The 6,525-nt window shown below is 36.9% G+C and overlaps 1 long non-coding RNA gene across 1 annotated transcript; it reads left to right on the plus strand.

Moving 5' to 3' along the window:
* The first annotated feature begins 518 nt into the window (after nucleotides 1–518).
* Nucleotides 519–5,280, plus strand: LOC123147053 (uncharacterized). The gene is made up of 3 exons (XR_006473035.1): nucleotides 519–770; nucleotides 851–1,003; nucleotides 1,115–5,280. It is a non-coding gene; the product is annotated as an uncharacterized lncRNA (long non-coding RNA).
* Nucleotides 5,281–6,525: the final 1,245 nt, after the last annotated feature.

The following is a 6,525-nucleotide window of genomic DNA, read 5'->3' on the forward strand; positions in this document are numbered from 1 at the left end:
GAGATTACCTGGATAGTTGTGCTGGTTCTGTTTTCAGGAAAAGAACACCGGATGAAGCTGAAATTATATTGAATAATATGTTGACAAATTTATCTATCTATCTATCTATTTATCTATCTATCTATCTATACCTATACCTACCTACCTACCTATACTAATTACAGACTCCCTAAAAATTTCCACGTTAATCAGTAATTATGAGCCATTAATCTGGTGGGACATATGAGTTATTACGGTGCAGATTAGATTGACCATATAATTCTCGCCTGAGAAAAAAAAAGACCCAAAGGCCTGAAACGCACGGTTCTTGAAAGTTGAGTACACCTCAGTTCGGCCCAGGATATTCTGATTACAAAGCCCAACGAATTGAGCATGCCTAACTAAGGTTGTACAATCCCCTTCTATCTACTCCACGTTTTTCACAAAAAAAAATACTCCACGTAGCTATTCAAAAAAAATACTACACGCAGCCCTCAAAACAAATCTATCAACTCCACGTCTCTTCCTCTCCCCGTAAACAAATCTATCAACACCATACGAGTCTCCTATCTCTCCTCCTCCCCATGGAAAACAAATCAATATCTCTCAAATTGGAGCAAACAAGTTGGGGAATAGATATCTCATGGATTGATCTGGTGCGCTCACGCCAATGAGTCTCTCTCCTATCTCCTCCCCCACGGGAAAAAAATCCATGTCTCTCTCAAATTGTAGCAATCAAGTTGGGGAATTGATCTGCTGCGCTCATGAAGTCTATTCCTCATCTAGATCAGGTTCGTCTTCTCACACTTATTTGTTTTGATTTTTTTGCTGTTTTAAAATTGAATCAGCAATATCTTTTCAATTGTATTAGTTGATGGATTGATCTGGTGCACTCACGCCAATGAGTCTCTCTCCTATCTCTCCTCCCCCATGGGTAAAATATCCATGTCTCTCTCATATTAACGCAACCAAGTTGGGGAATTGATCTACTGCGCTCGCGAAATCTATTCCTCATCTAGATCAGGTTTGTCTTCTCACACTTATTTGTTTTGATTGTTTTGCTGGTTTGAAATTGAATCGGACATATCTTTTCAAGTGTATTTGGACTCATGTTTTCTACCATGTCCTTTGACAGTCCTAGGATTCAATCTTTGATATTCTCACATACACTCTAAGGATACTTCATGAAGATCGGTATGGAGCACAACTAAGCCCAGGAGTCTAGCTTACTGCAACCTCCCCCACGGTGGCACACTTGAGGTCGCTGCTGCCGCCTCACTTTGTTCTCCCCATATTGTCGTTGCCTGCTCGAAGCTAGATCTATGAATATTGAGAGTCCTCAAAGGCCCCGACTGCTCCAAGCTAGATATCTATGAATATTGAGATTCCATGAAGGCTCGGGCTCCACAGCCTTCCACGACATCAACCTGGCAACTGTGAGTAAATTTCTCTTCCGTTTTGATCATTGAAGCATAATTGAAACTCAGGTTGAGAATTAGTCCATCCGTGGTCATGCACTGCTTCCAGAAAACCAAGTTTTGGAACAGATGGCCAACAGACCAAAGCGGCTATGGCCACGTGATTACCGATCGCCTCTCAGCTGAGCTAGGAGACCATGTCGTTCTACTCTGACAAATCATATTGCGTACACACACAAGCACGTGAGATGAAAGCTGCAAGTTGGTTTCAAAGATAAGAGGTATGATTCTCGATAATACTACCATCACTTGGCAGTTCTTGATGTTTCTTTAGCTGGACCCTGTTGGTAAAACAGTTTACATGCACGCTACCAATAGTTTACATGCACGCGTAGGTGTGTCCGATTTGCATTGCTATCTGTTTGATGGCCAGGTGAAGGGGAACTAAAACTAATGCATGCTCTTTTCGTATATTATTCTGAAATTATTGAAACCTATTAGATTTATTTTTATTCTGGGATCAAAAGGAGTAAGAGATTTATTTTTATTCTGGAACTAAAAATAATGCATGCTCCTTTCTTATATTCATTATTTTTGACTTTATTTGGAACATTCCATTCCTGGATGCATAAAAAAAGAAGTACGTAAAGAATAGTGTACAAAATATTAATATCCTACACATCTCCATGCAGATGGCCGTTCTATCTTACTACCCACCCGAGAAATATACAAAGTATCCCTCCATAGGGTTGCTTCTATAGAATGTCGGCCACTCTGGATGCCCTAAATACACAGGATGTCACCTATATTATTCATGCTCTCTCTAATAGTTGATTTTATTATACTCACTCAATACCAAAATATACTGCATATTATTCTTCCTCACCTAATTAAAGAAGGCTTTGTGTCTAAAGCAAAAGCTTATCTATCTTTCAGTTCCAGACAATTCATGCAACAAATGGAATCCTACCTAGCCACCTCTCTGATTCCACCCTACGTGACCTTGCCATGATCCATCTACACATACAGCTTCTTCCAATCTTCCTTTCTTGCTTTCCGCCATCACGGCAGCCGTGAATCAACTAGCCCACTACTGTTGGTACAGATCCCATGTCCAGCACCATCTCTATCATGATTCGGTCTCCCTTGCCTATATTCTTGGACCCTTCTTGCTGTTTCATAGGTCCACGGTCACGCAAAACAGGTTGTACACCATCTTCTTTGAATCCAATTCGTACATCATCTACTTCCACCCCAATTTATGGAGATTAGATGTATGCTGCAACATGATACTGTAAAATCTACGCTTCTTTCTATTAGCTAATTAGTTTTCTTTCTACAGTTTACATGTGCTAGGTGACGTCTGTGATAGTTTTAGGAGTGCAAAACTGCTACAATTAGGCTTTGTTAAATCTCTCCACTGAATACTCTTACCTTATCCATCCCTCATCGTGTACATGCGATAATTAATTATCTCACAGGCAAGCTGAAATGAGCCGACGAGTTGCGTGTCCATACATGCAGCTAATGTTCTGATTTATCGTTTAATGGGTTTATTCCAAATGTGTGTGCAGTAATGCGATTCAATTTTTATCGCAGATTTACAGTTTAATGCGTTTTTCTCAGGAACACAGTGTTCAGGTAGTTTTTGAGGCTTCGAGCCACTATTGGCAGATACTATTTAATCTTTGCTTGGGTTCCCCGTTAATAGGAACTTCAATTTTGGGATTTTGTTGATTATGTAATACACCAAATAAATATTAGATAGGGATAATTCAGTCCTTTGTATATATCTCACTGGATCTTCCAACTTTCGTGTCAATTTACTGGTCATCTTATATTCTAAGAGAAGCCAATCAAAAGCTATCAGGTCAAGATTAAAGGAAAATAAATATTGTTAGATTCCCCTAATCAATCACGAGACATGGAGTATCACTGTGTGACTGTAGCTTCACCTCGGCGTTCAATTGAGACCTCGAAGGCTCGACTAATCCATGTGATTTAATGTCGACGGGTTGCTCATTGCTTGAGCATGAACTCCAATTGAGAAGCTGTTGTGCCAGTGTTGTGCCATGAACGCCCAACGTCACCCGTCCCATATTATGATGCAGTTTGTTATCATTTACGCCCTGGAGGAGACACGCTGGTATTCCAGTACGTATGTTTTCATTGTTTGGATCGAGTTTGTAAGATTATCCAATCAACATAGCTAGGCTGTACATGAGGTTTGTGGTAGGGAGTAGGTACACAAGATTATCTCTACATAGTTCCTAATACCTTCCCTTAATATATTTTATGTCAGCGACGCTAGCTCGAAGTAGATGGCAATTTCTGCATAGAATTTGAATTCCTAGGTCTCTTCTTTGAATTGCATGCTCACTCAATCTTCCAATTGGATATGTGCATCTTCCAAGAAAAAATGGCACGGTCTGCTCGGTGATAATTTTATATATGCATTAATAGATAAAGAAGGTGGCGCCTTGCAGTATTTATCTGAATCAGCTAGGAGATTGAAAAATGATGATCAAGTTAACCTTTGGGTTGTTTTTGCTCATATATCTACTTGGTTAGTTTTAATGTTGATCCTTGGTTAAATTGATGTACTAAATAATTAAGAATATATGCAATCTGATTTTGTACAATTTATTTCTTCGGTCGTATGCAACATGGGCTTGCTTAGTAAGACCAAGAAACATCCAATAAATTATCCATACTAATTAACTCGATGATACTAAACTGTATGATGTTGTGGTTGATATCTATGTTATACATACATGTGCAGACTTTAGTAGACATGCATCGTGACTAGATAAAGTCATGTCTGTTTTCTTTACTTTAAGTAGAAAATATGGCCTAACATACATATATTTCCATTTTCATATAATTGGATATATTAAAAGGAATAATCATTATGTAAGCTCTAATATTTTATGCACAGTAAACTGAAGCACCTCTTCTATTTTTAGTTTAAAGTAGACAGGTCGTTTTGGAGAATTTCATAGTTCCTTCACAACTTCTCTCTGTTTTTTATGAGCAAAAACTAAGGTTTTATTTACTTTCATATGTTCTTTCAATTTTATGCTCACTCAGTGATCCAATTGGATGTGAATATCTTGCAGGCGAAAAAATATGATGTGTTATGATTTAATTATTTTTGATAGTGTTGTTTGCAGATGTTGTGTGTCTATACATTTGAACAGCCTTTGTAAGCATTTATTCGAAGCAACAAGTGGGTTCAAGAAATTATGCTCATGTTAAAACCTCAGTAGTGTTTCCTCAATTTTTTCTAATTGGTTATTTTTAATGTTGTTTCTTTGTTCATTTATTTATTAAATAATTAATAACAATGTGAGTTGATTTTTGTACGGTTTATTTATTCTATTGTATAGAGGTTGGACTATCTTAGAGTAATAGCTCCTATGTAATTGAAATGAGATCCAGTAATACAGCAAACTTCCAAGACAATTTATATGTACTTATTGATTCCATGATATTAAATTGTAAATTTTTGTCTGCATTAGGTGCAACAATTCAATCATGTTAGCTCTTACTTCTTTTCTATTTCTGATTAGATCAATTAATTAGTAGTAGACGAAAACGTAAGATATTTATCTATAATTCGATATACATAGTGATGTTGAAATTAATATTTTGTCAAGTGTAAGGTGTTTCCTTGCAATTCTGTTAGATAACAATGGATTGTTTTGGGCTATCTATGTATGATTTTATGGATCATGAAGTATATTCCATAATTATCACCATGAGCTCTTTGCCAAAAAAACTTTATAAAAGTATTGTTACTAGGATTTTAAAATCTGAGAGACAAAGAAATCATTCAATGGAATCTCAAAATAACTAGCCCGTGCGTATGCATGGGTTGACGACTAGTGAAAATAATTAGACACCTCCGAAGCCAATTCCTGAGCCTATTCCTAAACCAACTCCGAAGAAGAGGGGTATTCTATTTCTCAGTCCTGAAGATATGCAAGAGGCAAAGAAATCTATGAAAGAAAAAGGTATTAAAGCTGAAGATGTTAAGAATTTACCTCCTATTGAAGAAATACACGGTCTTAATTTACCGCCTGTTGAAGAAACATATGATCTTGATCCATCACCTATTGAAGAAACTCGTGGTCTTGATAACCCGACACAGGTAGTAAAGGTAAATTCTCTCTATAGATATGATAAAGCTGAAATCCCATTTACTAAGTTTGCTAGCCCATGCTTAGATGAGTTTGATAAATTTATGGCTAAGCAAGAAGACTTTAATGCTTATTTTGGTAGACAATTGAAATACAATTCAAATATGCTTGAACACTTGGGTGATTATATAGCCAATGTCAAAGGTGAACTTAAACTTATTAGTAAACATGCTTCCATGGTTACCACTTAAGTAGAACAAGTACTTAAAGCTCAAAATGATTTGCTCGATGAATTGAAGAGTAAAGATAATGATCATGAAGTTAGAGTTATGACTAGAGGTGGTAAAATGACTCAGGAACCTTTGTATCCTAAAGGCCATCCTAAGAGAATTGAGCAAGATTCTCAGAGAAATAATATAGATGCACCTAGTCCTTCTAAAAGGAAGAAAAAGAAAAATGATAGGACTTTGCACGCTTCTAGTGAGCCTGTTATTGAACCATCTGAGAATCCAAATGATATTTCTATTTCTGATGCTGAAACTCAATCTGGTAATGAACCTGATACTAGTGTTAATGATAATGTTCATGATGATGCTCAACCTAGTAATGATAATGATGTGGAAATTGAACCTGCTGTTGATCTTGATAACCCACAAACAAAGAATCAACATTATGATAAGAAAGACTTTGTTGCTAGGAAACATGGTAAAGAAAGAGAGCCTTGGGTTCAGAAACCCATGCCTTTTCCTCCCAAACCATCCAAGAAAAAGGATGATGAGGATTTTGAGCGCTTTGCCGAAATGATTAGACCTATCTTTTTGCGTATGCGATTAGCTCATATGCTCAAAATGAATCATTATGCTAAGTATATGATAGATATTGTTACAAATAAGAGAAAGATATCGGAAGCTGAAATTTCCACCATGCTTGCTAGTTATACTTTTAAGGGTGGAATATCTAAGAAACTTGGAGATACCGGTGTACCC

Source organism: Triticum aestivum, chromosome 7A (assembly GCF_018294505.1).
Source record: "Triticum aestivum cultivar Chinese Spring chromosome 7A, IWGSC CS RefSeq v2.1, whole genome shotgun sequence".
NCBI lineage: Eukaryota > Viridiplantae > Streptophyta > Magnoliopsida > Poales > Poaceae > Triticum > Triticum aestivum.